This window comes from Phacochoerus africanus, chromosome 3 (assembly GCF_016906955.1).
Source record: "Phacochoerus africanus isolate WHEZ1 chromosome 3, ROS_Pafr_v1, whole genome shotgun sequence".
NCBI classification, from domain to species: domain Eukaryota; kingdom Metazoa; phylum Chordata; class Mammalia; order Artiodactyla; family Suidae; genus Phacochoerus; species Phacochoerus africanus.
This window is the reverse complement of record NC_062546.1, coordinates 180,554,409-180,568,308: the sequence shown is the minus strand read 5'-3', so window position 1 is coordinate 180,568,308 and position 13,900 is coordinate 180,554,409. Positions and strand designations below refer to the sequence as shown.

At 34.7% G+C, this 13,900-nt stretch overlaps 1 protein-coding gene and 1 pseudogene across 1 annotated transcript in view; both read left to right on the top strand.

Annotated features, from left to right (window-relative positions):
• Positions 1 to 13,900, top strand: part of ERBB4 (erb-b2 receptor tyrosine kinase 4) — a 1,133,324-nt gene that overhangs the window by 114,110 nt on the left and 1,005,314 nt on the right. The gene's annotated exons all lie outside the window — the stretch shown is intronic.
• On the top strand, positions 4,084 to 5,536 carry LOC125123508 (60S ribosomal protein L13-like; annotated as a pseudogene).

The window sequence follows — 13,900 nt, the reverse complement described above, 5'->3', positions numbered from 1 at the left end:
GTCTCAGATGCTTTTCTGAAAGCTTACTAGATATTTTAGTTTTCATAATGCACTCAGTACTATAATTTTTATGTTTGCATTTAGAACAAATTCATTATATTGGAGCACAGATATTTAAGAAATATGTTGAGCAAAACAGTACAAACATATAGACATATTTTAAAGAGAAAATATAATAAAGATTTATGGTGGAGTTAGTAGTAGTGTTTCAGTGCTAGAAGTTTTAAAGAGCCCCAGATATACTTAATATTCTGGATCCTCTTACCTATACAATTGCACACTGATTAACTCAGCCCTAAATATGGATTGATTGCCTAATATATTCAGGTATCTTAAGCATAAATTACACAGAAGTGAAGAAGAGGCTCTTATTCATACTAACTCCTAACAGAGTAAGTCCTCAAAATTTATTAAGTGAAAAACTAGAAAATGAATAGATGAATTAAATTAATAAATTAATGAATTTGAACTCTCTGTAACAGCATATTATAGTATGCATTAAAGAAAAATTATGTATATACATTTATATGTATATGTGTCCATGTACACACACACAGACACATGATATCTTAAAATCACGAGTGTTATATTATAGACTGAATATCTGTATCTATTCATACATTGAAGCCCTATCCAGCAATGTGTTGGTATTTGGAAGTGGGGCCTTTGGGAAGTAATTAAGTTTAGACGAAGTCATGGGTGTGGTGCATTCATGATGGGAGGGAAACATGCAGGGAGAGAAGCATGCATGCACTGAGGAAAGACCGTGTAAGCACACAGTAGGAAGGGGACCATCCCCAAAAAGGACCCACACCAAGAATTGCCTCTGCTGACACTTTGTCTTGGACCTCCTGGCCACTGTCAGAAATAAATGTCTGTCATTTAAGGCACCCAGTCTCTAGTAGGTCTTATAGCAGCACAAACTGACGAAACAGTGTCTACCTTAGGATAAAAACTTATTTGGAGTGAAATCCATCTTATCCTTTTGGCTTATTTCCATGTTTAGTATGGTTCTGAAAAAGTTCAACCTGTGGCTACCTGCATATGCAGTTCAGTGCATGCCTGCGAATTTCCATTGAGAGTATTTATCGCCACTATTTCTGAATGCAGGCCAAGTCTTTACCCTTTACCTTCCTTCCCTTGGACATCGAGTGCAGCGATTGCATGCCATGGCATTTATATCACTTGAAGATGCTTTAAAAAAAAAGTATCAATTGCAGATACTAATCACACTATCTGTTTACTCCGTAAGACTGATTTTGAAAGTTCAGTACCAGTGTTCCTATAGCAATTTAGGATAGATGCAGAATAAATTTAGAATATATCCTTAACTTAAAGTTAAAAAAAAAAAAACAAAGCTATAGTACTGTTCACATAGCAAGTTAATAAATACTGTTTGAATAAAATATAGGCAGAGAGTATAGGATATCTTGTTTCTCTACATAAGATTTAAATATATTTCAAAGAAAGTTATAAGTACTCCTGCTTTCTTGAACCTGTCCTATTTGCACTGAAATTCAATATTAACTTAATTATAATAAACTGAACTCTACTATATTATGGAGCTAATTTAAGGTTAAAACATTTCAGAAGCACCAATCATCCAAATAATGCTTGCCTTACATTAAAATATAAACATTTTGTGATTATGAAGTTTGTATGGTAAATCATTTATATTTCTTAAGAGAATATTTATAATTGGTGATTATTTAATTAGCAATCTAAGGAAGCACAATTAATTTTAAGAAACATTTGTCTATTTAGTATCTTTGAAAAGAATAATTCCTTCTCAATTAATATTATTTTTTGTTTTCTTAACACTTTAACAGTTAAAAGGAACCAAAACTTTTATTTTTAAACTCTAATTACATGTAGAATTCAATTTTATTTTGTTAGCTAAGGCAGAGTATTGATAGAAAATTACTATCAATACTCTGCCTTAGCAGAGTATTGTAAATTATTTGAATCTAGTGTGAAAAATTTAGACTCCTGGCTGGTAGAGAATACACTGTTTTGAACTGCTCTGAATTATACTTTTTAAGCTAAATGATATATTTAGGCATTACATTGAAATTAATGAACTTAGAAAACACTATAAAGTGCAGTTAACTGAGTAAATTATAATGGAAATTACCAGGAAAAGATTTTACAACTTAAGTATTTTTTCACATACCATTGATATTATATTTAATATTAAGTTGGTGGGAATTTGTCAGTATGCTTCGTCATATTTTTTTTCCCACAGGAGTGCCAATTTACATTAATGTATATATATGGAGTTTCCATTGTGGCTCAGTGAATTAAGAACCCGACATAGTGTCCCTAAGGGTGTGGGTTTTATCCCTGGCCTTACTCAGTGGATTAAGTATCCAGCATTGCCACAAGCTAGGTTGGGTTGCAGTTTGGGCTCAGATCCAGGATTGCTGTGGTTTAGGCCTGCAGCTGTGGCTCTGATTCAACTTCTTAGCCTAGGAACTTTCATAGGAGTGGCAGGAACAAGAATAAATAAATAAAGTATATCTTATGTCTGTGTCATTAGGACAAAATAGCCCTCAGGCAATCATTAGGACAAAGTAGACCTCAGGCCAGGTCCATTATAAGTGGGTAGTAAACTGATGAAATAATCTATCAGATTTCAAAGGTATAGGGATTTTTATATTGAAATTTGAATGAGGCTTAGCTATGGCTACCCGAGTTCATTGTAAAGGTTCAGATTGCTGTTATTTGCTTTTTTCCCTCTGTTTTCCATTTATTTATTGAGTTCTTGTTTTGTTAATTTAAGGCAGTGCAAGACAATGTGAGGTAGTAGAGGGTCTTAATTTTTTTTTAATTGATAGGTATTATATCTTCCAAAATTCTTGTGGTTAAAAAGGTACTTTTAAAAATACTTATCTAACATTTGTTCTAACTAGAAATGCATATGCTACACCTCCAATGAACTTTGAAATTGGACTGATACTGTAATTCAGAAATTAGGAAGATAAAATTCATCTACTGATCTTTCTATCTTGAATGCTAATTTTTGAGAATTTCTTTTAAAGTATAAAAATTTTCCCCCTTCTTTAGTTAGTGTATTTTTTCTTAGATGTATATTCCCTGTAGGGAATCAATTTATGATACTATCTTATCAAAGGCCTAATCATGAGAGTTTGGATGAAAGGAAGTAGAAAAATCTTCATTTACCAAATAAAGTTGGATTTGATGAGATTAAGGATTTAAATATGCTGATATTATCTTGTGGATCAGTCAAGCTTTGAAACACTGTGAAATAAAATACTGCCAGTAAGTGAAAGGTAAAGGAATCATTATCAGTAAGGTGTGCCTGTAGACTGCACTGAAGGAGGAATTTCCTTGCCCAGTTCCTGTAGTGAACCCAGATTACATGTATATGCCAGTAATATACTGCATTGCTAAAAATAATGTAAGAGTTAAACCTGAGTGTTTCACAAAGTTCATATATATAGATCAGTTAATTTAACCTTGTCATGGTTTTAAAAGTTTTATTCATGTTTTACGTGAATGCATTATGTGAATTTGAATGACTCAAGAACAAGACAGGAGTTCCCCTTGTGGCTCAGCAGAAACAAATCCTACCAGTAACCCTGAGGTCACAGATTTGATCCCTGGCCTTGCTTAGTGGGTTAAGGATCCAGCTTTGTGGTTAGCTGTGGTGTAGGTTGCATCGTCTTGGATCCTGAGTTGCTGTGGCTGTAGTGTAGGTCGGCAGCTGTGGTTCCGATTTGACCCCTAGCCTGGGAACCTCCATATGCCACAAGGGCAGCCCTAAAAGCAAAACAAAAACAAAACAAAAAAACAGAAGGCAGTTTTAAGTTCAAGAGGTTTTTTGTTTGTTTGCTTTTTTTTGCTTTTTAGGGCTGCACCCGCAGCATCACAGCATCTGGAAATTCCCAGGCTAGGGGTCGAATTGGGACTGCGGTTGCCACTCTACACCACAGCCACAGCAACACGGGACCCAAGCTACATCTGCCACCTATACCATGTCTGAATCCTTAACCCACTAAGCGATGCCAGGGATCAAATCCAAAACCTCACGGATCCTAGTTGCGCTTGTTACTGCTGAGCCACGGCAGGAAATCCCAAGAGTTTTAATTTATATATGATACATATTCATTGTCTCTTGGAACATAGGAAGAAAAGATTTTGAAAATGAGCAAATGTTTCTAAGCCAATTTTCCTAAGGGTTGCATCTTATCTCAAGTCTCCAGTGGTGTGAGCCAGACCTTTCTAGCCAAAGAATATTGCAAACAGTACACTATTGTGCATTTCAATCAAAGGTAGGAAACTGGAGAGCTCGACGTGTCTTAATTCCTCCACATCTTGTCCTTGCTGCCATGTTTTCAAGAGCCTGTTCATTTTGATGTGGAAGATAAATAGGTATGGGTGGACCCAGTGGGAGTGTTACTTTCATTGACTGCTTGGCAAGTAATGATGCTTTTGGTAACTACCCCCCATGTCTTTTGCAATCCTATTAACAATACACATGCAAGTCAGTAGGAAGTGTTTTGGAGATGGACCTGTGTGTGGCTGACTTCCTGAGTCTGCAATCTGTGTAGTTACACAGGACCTTGTGCTTAGAAGGACCACATGCTTTGTTGTCATCATCTTGAAATTATTAATTTAAATAAAGGACCTCGTATTTTCATCTTGTCCTGGACTCCACAAATTTTTTAGCTGGCCATGGCCTCATTGATAACATCATAATTTGAATGGAAAACACATTCTTGGTTGTGCACCTTCAAAAGAAGCCTGCAGGCCACAGCCATAGCCCCAGTGGGAATGGCATGTTCCTGAAGCCCCACTTCCACAAGGGCTGGCAGCTGCTAGAGGCCGTGTGGTTCAAGGAGCCAGCGCACAAGACCCGCAGGTGCAAGGTGGAGCAGGCCACGGTGCGCCACATTGCCCCACGCCCCCTGTCCGTCCCACTGCGGCTGGTGGTGAGGGTGGTGAGATGACCCACAGTCGGTCAGGTACCACATGAAGGTGCACGCCAGCAGTGGCTTCAGCCTGGAGGAGCTGAGAGTGGCCAGAATCCACAGAAGGTGGCCTAGACCATTGGGATCGCGGTGGATCCCAGGCGGTGGAACAAGTGCACGGAGTCCCTGCAGGCCAATGTGCAGCAGCTCAAGGCTCATACTCTTCCCCAGGAAGCCCTCGGCCCCCAAGAAAGGTGACAGCTCTGCTGAAGAGCTCAAATTGGCCACCCAGCTGACCGGACCAGGCATGCCCATATGGAATATATACAAGAGGGAGAAAGCCAGAGTCATCACCGATGAGGAGAACTTAAATACCTTTGCCAGTCTCTGCATGGCCTGTGCCAATGCCTGGCTCTCTGGCATCTGGACAAAAAGGACCAAGGAAGCTGCAGAACAGGATATGGAAAAGAAAAAATAAAGTGCTGTTGGCATCTTGTAGTTAAAAAAACAAACAACAAACTCTCCAGTTGTTGCATAGTGCTAAATAAAGAACCATATCTGTATTTGGGATCAGTATAGAAAAGTAAGAGGTAATTATTTCAAAGAGTAAGATAACACCGTTAGAAACACAGTTTAGAAAAATATTGATGTTGTGCTATTTAACCATACACATATTCATATTTAGCTGGCTAGGTATTTTCTATTTTTTCCCTGGAATATCAATGTATATCAACAATATATACAGTGTATCAGTGTCTTCCAAGTAAATACATTTGATTAGACATGTATATCCTTTTAGTGTTCAATTAATTTGGAAAGTCTTCTGTTTGGTATTTTTTTTTTTTTTCCCATTCAAGTCACTAATTGTGTTAACATTCATTGTTTACTAAGATTTTCCCACCATTTCTAGAATCCATTCCCTTCAGCTGTATGGGTGAAAATTCTAACAGTATAAGTATATAGCATTCCAGGATAAGTGACACAGACAAATCGAACCCTATGTAAACTGTTTTTACTTATGTTGCTGTTTTTTCATTGAGTCTGTCTTCTTTTGAATGAAGCCTTAAGGAGGTGGGCTAGGGCTAATTTCAGACAAATGAATAATCTCTACATCTAATTATAAAATAAGTATTACAAAGTAAATAAGTGGTTACACATGGGCCTTTTTTCTGATTCTGATTTCAAAAGTATTTTCTCTCTCAATTCTTGGATCATTCCTTTCAATTCTAGGATACCAAAGTAGGTAAGTGACATTAGACAGGAAGATTAGGTTCCAGACTTACTGCTGTGGCATAATGTTCTCATCAGACATGTTCCTGAAATCATCATCAGATTCAGTTTAATGGATTCTAAGACTCATTTGTTGTGAAACAAAAAAGCACATTACTCCTAGTTGAATTAGCATTGTGTTGGCAGAGCTTAAGGCAACTTTTGGCCTAGTTGATACTTGGATTCAGTTCTCCGAATGTTTATTTCAAGCCAAATGTCTAACTAGACAGAAATCTGTGCATGTAGTCATTTATTGTGACAACAGCTACATCATTAGACAAACCCGTCTGGTCACAGACTATGAGTTATCCTTCATGTCTTTAGCCAGCTTCCCTCTGTAGGTTCCAATTTAAATCAATTCAATATGCTTTCTAGTTTAGATTTGTATGAAACAGAAAGCAGGGAAGAGAGTAAGAAACATTGTACTAACATATTGTCTAGTTTCTACATATTGTGAGCTAGAAAGGAACTGTTAAACTTCATCTTTATTAGCACCAGAAATTTTTAAGTATACAACTTCCCAATTTCATTTAAAAATACTAAGATTGGAACCTTGTAATTTTTTAAAACTAGTCATATTAGAAGGCCCTGAGTTTTGGAATGAAGCAATTGAGTGCCATATAAAATTTTTATAGCATTTCAGATTTCTAGGAGAAAGATCACCTTCCAAATTGTAGATGAACTTCTGGTATGCAAGACACCTCAAACCGCTAAAGGCATTCAGCCTGCTAAATTGCAAATATTAAATCATTTTTATTTTTTGAAGTTCTTAGTTAAAAGACTAGAGAATGAAAATATAATTTTTATAGACTTTCATTAATAGGGCAATGAATCTGCCAAATGAAAAGTTTTACAAAACATTCTTCTGTAAAGTACTCTAAGTGGTGATATTTAGTGGTAAAGCAGGTTACTGTTGAAATTTAAAAGATCTTTAATAGCTGTCAAGAAATTTCAGAGATGAAATCCCATGAGATAGGGACTGAAAGATTTTTCTTTTAATTTGGGGGTTTGTGTGTGTGTGTGTATGTCTTTGTTTAGGAGTGCGCTACAACCACCTTATATATTTGTACTACTTTTTGGAGCATTTTCATGTAAATTTTCTCATCAGATAATTTATACTTTGGGAAGTAGTACATGGCATTTTATCCCTATTCTACAGATGAAAATATCTAAGAATCTTAAAGATTAAATAAGTTTACCTGATTTCTATAGCTATGTGTTATTCTGGAGTATACTTTTGTTATTTGAAAGATTTTTTTTTTTCTGGGACAGAATCACTATAGTTAATGTAATATTAGAGGATAAGAGAAGTATCGTGTGGCTATCTATGAATACACATGTGTATGTGTTTATATAAGAGTAAATTCTTATTAAAATAATTTTGGTAATATCAGTTTAACAGTCTAAATAATAAAGGAGTCGAGAATACAGACCTGAAACAGATAATGATCTCAAGCACAGGATTCTTTTCGCTATTCTGTGCTGTTCCCATATTGTTTGTGTTGATTTTAAAAATTAACCAGATGCTTTCCATTAGCAAGCATAAGACAAAACAAGGTATACAAATTATGGGACTGCTTTACAGTTATATTTCTTCCAACCACTGCTAATTATAATCATAATAATTAAACTTAAGTAAAAAATGGCTTATCCAATTGAGTAAATGGGATATAACAGTGGAGAGACTGTTTAATATTGTGAGTTATTTTAATGATATACTCAGATGTGCATATGGGTAGTTAGCTTTCCCACTCATTTGAAATCATGAGTAAAAGAGCAACTAGGTATACAAGGATTTTGCCTCCTCTAAAGCACTGTGAAAATACTGCTTTACTTCAGTCCGTATGCACATATCACAAAGTAGTGTAGAGGGAATTATCCTGTTCATCAGAATGATGTGGATTACAAAACTTGGCAATTTGGGGCTGAACATTTTATGATCTGTTTTTTAAAGTGCACTAACGTGGCATAGAAAGGCATGTAAATGTAAATGTAAAATATAAGTGTAAATGTAAAACAGAAGTTACCTCATTTCAAATTATGTATGTAATTGAATACATTTGGAATGGAAGTTTCAACTGAGACATGAAGACAATAGGAACCACATTTCAAAGTACAAGATTATCATGATCAATTTGAAAGAAGAAAGAAAAAGAAAGGAAAAAAAAAAAACCAAAAATCTAGCACGGAGAGTCTTTAACAAAATTAAGGATGAGTTGGGAGATTTACAAAGAGAGTTCCATTCCCATATCTTCCAAAGAGCCATGGGTTTGTGCTTAATTCTCTCCTTGAGTATGTGTGTCCAAAGAGAGGGTTTATCAATTTAAAGGATAATGTAGTGGATAGGTATGAGAGAGAAAGCCTGACTAATTACCTTGGCTCTGAAGTGACCAAGACATAATTGTATTAAACTTCCAGAGTTGATCTGAAAAGGAAAATATTAAGTCTTTATACATATTTAAAACAAACAGGAAGTACCTTTCAGGATTTTCCAAACTAAGGTAAAACTGAAATGATACAATAAAAAATATTTCTTGAAATCCATATATGTGTCCTTTATTTTCTTAGTTTAAATTTACCTTCTCAAGGAGAGTTTCTTTAAAAAATAAAAAAAACCTTTTTCCTTTTGTGATGATTCACAAATACTATGCAATTTCACATATATGAAGTTGTGCACTAGAATGTGTTTACAATTATTCTTGATTCTCTGACCCACACTGTAACCAATGTGTCGATAAATATATTACACAATTTTCATCATTAATGCTAGTGATTCTTACCATATATTTCTTAATAAAGAATCATTGCAATATGGTCTTTTGGGGATTATACTGCATATGTGTGTAAAATGTCTTCTAGTTATAATTATTATACAAGCCTATAAAATAATAGAAAATCCAGAAAATTAAGTAGAAACACAGTTATTTCTCTCAGATATTATAATTCACCAGTCCAGGAGGTTTCTTCAATATCTAACCACCTGTGAGTCTATTATTTTAGATTTGTTATTTTCTGTAGATGAAGCCTGGATTTATTTCAGTGTTTATGTCAATAACTAGAGTGCATGAATTTAAACTTCAGAGTGCTTCATGTTGAGTCTAGAGAATTATTCCACTATGTAATTTGTGTCTGACGTGACGTCTTGTGAGAGCACAGACTTAGTGGTTCATTTGTTACTGAGCTGTAATGATCAACATTTTTGTTGTATCATTCAGTAGTTTATCATCATGTTGGAGACTGATGAATGTGACTCATGGTGTTAGCACAGTGGAGCCAACAACTTATTTTACAAATTTCATGGTGAAAACACTTAATGAACTCTCAGCATGAGTGTGTGATAAGCAAAACTCTTTGGTCATCATGCTTTATGGACTAGCCATCACTCTTTTACCTTAGATGGATTTTTACAAACATTGTACCCAGAGTAGAGCAGGCTGAATTACACCACAAAGAATGAAACACACGAATCTTAAGGGCTTTGAAACACCAAAGATTTATTTCTCACTCATGTTAAGGACAAAATGAGGAGTGGCCTGGTGCCCTGCTTAATACTGTCACTGTCCCTTTATCTCTTAATTTAAGCTGATGGAGCAGTCATTATCTAGAACTTTCTCAGTTGTTGTGCCAGGAGAAAAAGGGAACATTTTGATATTCTACTGGCTCTTGAAGCTTCTGCTCAGGAGTGACACATGATACTCACATTTTTTGAACAAATTAAGTCAAATGACCATGTGTGAGTTCATTGGTATGAAGAAATGAAGTTTTACCATGCGTCCTCGACAAGAGAGGATCAAGAACTTTACCATCTTAACGAGTAGTAGATATAAAATATTGAGGGAGGTATAGCTGTAGATATATTCATATTTAAGACGTAGATAGCATTTGTAAGACAGTATCTCCACATGAATATGAATATGAGTATGACTGCTTATTATTTTTAATTAAGGCAACACTTAAGATTACAAAAAGGGATTATGATAGGTAGTTTAGGGAAGGGAGTGTGGAATATGATGGTATCCTGAAACATTTGTATCTCCATGTGTTTTAACCCTTATTCTCATTTCCCTTCTTCTAAACTACCTGTTGCATGTCCAAGCTCTGTATTTTTCCATTTTAGGCATATGGAAACTGATATTTTATGAAAATGAAGTATAATCTTGCATAATTAAATTGGGTGATTAGGTAGTAAATTTAATTATGTCCTTGAAGAGATGATTTAGTGAAAAAGTGATTTTTATTGTCTGTAAAGAGAATTAGACAAAATGAAAGAGATTATATTTGAATAATGCAGTAGCCAGGTAATGAATTTGCTGTCAAAAAGTACAAGTTGAATTCTGGCATTGTTGAGTTGAAGATCATTTGAAGTAGTTTAATTTGTCACAGTTGCTGTTAAATGAGATATGCAAGAAATTCCAGTATAAATTTAGAGTAAATTCAGGTAAAGTGCAGTTGAATTTTTCTTCCCAAGCTTTGTGGCATATGGGAATCATCTGGGAAACTTTCAAAACATCCTAATGATCAAATAAAAGAACATTTTGCTAGGTGCAGGTAGAGGGTCCAATGGTCAGTTCTCAGATGATTATAGTATCCAGCAAGGTTTGAAACCATTAGAAAATAGTAAATTAAAAAAAACTTTTTAGAATATAAAATGACATTACTGAAAAAAACCAGTTAAATATATGTATAAGCACATATTTTTGTTCTTCCCCTAAATAAAATACTTATCTAGGTCTTTATAAGCAAAAGTATTTTGCAAATCTAGTCTTATAATGCAGACCTTACGCACAAATTTTAAATTTTTACAGAGTTTTCTAGTAGTGATATGTCTTTGTGTTACTTATCATAATGATAAACATGTCTTCTCAATACACAGCACAATACATAAATCTACATATATTGTTATATTTTATAAATTATTAGAGTACTATAATATAGTAATGGAAAAGACATTAGGATGGCGTAGAAATGATGAGATGGCCTTTTATCAAAACTTATAATTCACTGGTGTAACTTTGTTCTACTGTTTAAAGTTTATTCTTAAAAATCAATATTTTTACATGTGTACAAAAGGAAATATGTATATATTTGAATATTACATATAGAGACATGCCTATTGTTTATTAAAAGCACATAAATTTATGCATTCATTCAAGAAGTATTTATAGGTTAATTGTGAAGAGCATGAACTTTGAAGTCAGAGAGCTTGGGTTCAAATCTTGTTCAAATCATTCACTAGTTTTGTAATCTTGGGCAAATTATTTAAACTTGCTATGCCTTAGTTTCCTGACCTTAGAAGAGTGCTTGACAATTATTAAACATTCAGTGCATATTAATTTCTATTATTTTTGTTTTCTGTTCACATATTCAGCTTAATATTTTGCTTTTTTCAAACATGAATAACTCACTTTCCTCAGAAGTTTTAGTTCAGTAAAGGCGACAAAAATGTAAACAATCTTATAATGTGATAAGTGCAGTAGTAACAGAATTTGGAAGGAGAAGCATTGCTAATTTAGGAGGCATATACAGTGGGATTCAGGGAGGGCTTCCGAGTGAAGATAACTATTTTAAGGGAATTTTCCCAGGTGGGAGGTGAAGGGGAATGTATTTGTGCAAAAAAAAAAAAAAAGAGTACATTATAAAGAGATTAGTGTAGGCGTTGAAAGCATGGCATGTTCAGGAAACTGCAGAGAACTGAGAATGGGAGGGTGTGGAATGTGTGGAGAGGGAGGGAAGAGCCAGATCACAAGGACCTTTGTGTCTCATACTGAGGAGTTTGGACTTTTTCTTGGTGGTAATGGAGAATCTCTGAAGGACTCGTAATGCAAGTATTGGTATTTTTAGAACCAATAATCAATGCACTCACAGATACATTATCCCAAATGACAAACCAGAGTTAGTTCTCAGTTTGCGATGAGTCTCTGAAAGGTTTTTAACAGTGAGGAACAAAGGTAAATTTTTCATTAATGTACCCATCCTGTACTCTTTATTCAGTCTTGCTTTTCTATAATCTTAAATCATTTAGTCCTTATAATGAAAACTAGATAGCTATAATATGTGTAATCATCTTTTATCTGCAATTTGTAACAGCACATAAGTAGTAGTAATTTCGTCCCTAATATGGCTTTCAACCATACATGCTCTTCCCATTTTTCACCAAGAAATTGACCATTTCATCCTCCTAGACTGAGTGGTCATGCTAGTTCCAGGTCTGCCATGGTATTTTTCAGTCCAAAGTGAACCTGCATTTGTAGTTTCCTTTTGACTCTCAGGGAGTTCTTCTTTGTGTAGTGATTCATGAAGACATGAGGTATTACCCATGGACAGGTGTTTTATGCATCTTAAACGTAGTCTATAGCCACAGGTACAAGTTAGCTAGCTCTGTTTGAAACTGCTTGGACTCCTGTCTGTGACAATAGTGCTAAATATAAAATTGGTCAGATCATGAGATTCTTAAAATAAGCTTAAAACCTGGAACAAAATCAGAATTAGGGTAGATAGAAACTGATCAAATACATTCACCTAGAACTCTGTCCGTTTTATGTTGTGAAGATGTAGATTTAGAGGATACATCCATTCACACTGTGAGTGGCCTCTGGCTTGTTTTTCAACTTTCTTAGGATTTCATTTTCTTCGTCTGTACTCTGAATGTGTTGGCATGGACCATTTGGAAAATCATACCTCTATTAAATTCAGTTGTCAAGCAGGCAGGGTAAGAAGTTCTAGGTATGCTGCTGATTTAAGTCAGTATTATATTCAATCTCTATACTTTTCTGAAGTAAAAAGCTGATTGTAGTAGTTAAAAGACATCTGAACTTTAAGAAATTGAGCTTTTTACAGTATATGTTTTTAAAGTAGCGTATACTTACTAAGATCCTTCTATGTAGCAGCTCATATTCTGGATGCTAGCATATGAAAATGATTAAGGTGTGGTCCTTAACCTTGAAGATTGTAGCCTATAGAGGGAAATAGATTTGCACAATTAATTTTGAGAATATATCATCACATCCTTCAGATATTTAATTAAATATTAGTCTTCTTACTGAGCCCTTTCCAGGCTGTTCTGTATAAAGTTGCACATACAATCTCCAAATGTATGCTATCTCCCTTCCCTTCTAATTTTATTCTAGTTTTCCTCATATAACATACTATAACTGATATATATTTTATTTTTGTTTTTTACTTTATTTTATCTTTCCCTCCACCACTACCAGTTGCATAAGAATGGTGACTTTTTTTGTCTGTTTTTTTTTTTTCATTGCACTATGTGTTGGGTATGTAGTTGTTGCTCAGAATATTTATTGAATGAAAGAACATATGGATAAAGGAATGAATCAATAATTAGGGACACTTTGGGACAGAGGAAGGAATAAATATTTCTGTCTATGGCCCAGGTGGGACTAACGGAATTTGACTTGGTCTTGAGAAATGAATGGGCGTTTACTGAGTAGTACTGCAGGAAGAGGATGAAGAAACAATTAACTTTAGGAAGTAATTCTAGCCTCGACTTAGCCATTAACTTACTGCATGACTTATCTTTGACTTCTACTGAAAATCCTGGTATATGCTATTTTTCACTTCTAAGATTCTCCTCTTTTCTCCTCATTCATGGTTTATATGGGTTATCTTAGCATTTTAACTCTCTAGATACTAAAGCCTATTATTAAAATGTTTAACAAATGATGACTCTTGTTCAGTTA